The sequence below is a fragment of the Chrysochloris asiatica genome, unplaced genomic scaffold (genome assembly GCF_000296735.1).
Source record: "Chrysochloris asiatica unplaced genomic scaffold, ChrAsi1.0 scaffold00052, whole genome shotgun sequence".
Classification (NCBI taxonomy): Eukaryota; Metazoa; Chordata; class Mammalia; order Afrosoricida; family Chrysochloridae; genus Chrysochloris; species Chrysochloris asiatica.
This window is the reverse complement of record NW_006408570.1, coordinates 13100701-13102457: the sequence shown is the minus strand read 5'-3', so window position 1 is coordinate 13102457 and position 1757 is coordinate 13100701.

Genomic DNA, 1757 nt, shown 5'->3' with positions numbered 1-1757 from the left:
AGGATCGAACATTGTTTCGTTCTGCTGTGCATGGGGTCGCTATGAGTCGGTTCCGACTCGATGGCACCTGACAACAACAACAACAGAGATTTACTAGATGGGGATAGATGAAGCCAGTGGCTCCAAGATTTGGGGGCATCAGAATCACATGGGAGCTTTAGAAGCTGGGCTGTGCTGCTGGTGGATCTGAGGTGAGCTCAAGAGTCAGCATTCTTATGGCATTCCTCTGATAACCAGAAATCCACTCTGATGTGGTGCCATTAGAGGGGACTAGCTGGCAGGGAGCATTCCTAAGCTGTGAGGATGACTCTAGAAGTCTCCTCATATTACCTCTTAGTTCAGATCACGGAGTTCTTCCCTCAGAGTTTTAGAGATATGGTGGCCATTGTGTTGAATTATTTTCTGGATCCATAAGAACTCAGAGTTCAAAAACAGTAGTATCTGAATCAGAAAAACAAAACAAAACCAAGACTATCTCCAAGGGCAGATCAGCCTTCTGGCATGATTCTGGCCACCACTCCGCAGACTGCAGCCCAGGATGACAGGCAGTGAAGAGTCCACCGTGATACAGGTCAGGCTGTATCATAGGTACACGTCTGTACCAACTGGACCCTGTTTCCTGGCATCGCTGCCTGTGGAACCCATGTCTTTTCCTGTGGGTGAGGTTGAGGGCAGCCTGGCCCTTATGTCTCATCCAAAATCACCTTGTTTATACAAAAAGCATCCCAGATCTTACCCCAAAAATAACACTGTCAGCTTTTCATACTCTGCTTAATTTCAAAATGGGCAGGGGGCCTCCAAGTTCAAAGTTACTTTCAAAGATATTAAGATGGTATTTGCCTTTTCATTCTTATTCTCACAAGCATACAGAGCTACATGCTTTGGGAAAACTCAGTCTCATATCACAACAGACTGAATGCTGAAGCAGATATGAAATACCATCTGTCTTTTATTAAGCTAGACATTTTTAAATTTGCATAAATGTAAAATAGTGTCACACATGTCACTGACATTTTTTCATTTTGGAAAATAGTTATTTAAAAAAATGTTATACATGTTAACAAATAATGGGTTTATTATTATGCTCCTAAGTGAATTAGTATTTTTTTTTACAATTCTCAGTTCTAATTTCTAATATGACAAATATTTATAGATATAACCCACATACAAAAATAGCTCTTTAAGAGAGAAAAAAAAAAAAAAAGCTCTTTGACAGCCTGGTCAAATAGCATAACATCGTCCACAAAGACAATGTTCTACATCCTACTTTGGTGAGTAGCATCTGGGATCTTAAAAGTTCATGAGCAGAGAAACAAAGAAGATGGCGGATTGGGTGGAAGTGCAGTAACGAGCTTCATCAGCAACAACAAAGAATCCAGGACCAAGCAGGTTCAGGGCATGGTCCCAGAACTCTGAACCACATATAAAGGAATGTTTAGAAGCTTGGAAGACTTACACCTAGGGGAATTTGTAGCAGAAGCAAGAAATCCATTGCTTTCTAATTTAAGATGCTCAGCTGCTCCAGGAGCCACTATCTTGGGTGAGACCAAGCGGGGGAAGGATCAGAGTAGCCACAAATGCCTGGCAGAACCGCAGAGATAAAGGTGTGGACGTTCTTTACTTTTGGTATCTGTTCATTGGTCTTTTGCTGTCTGCACACCTCCATTCTGGTGACTATAGGGGTGCCCAAGCTACTGGACACACCAGCCCCACCCTCAGAGGGTTCTACTACGCATGCACATAGATCGCCTTGAAAT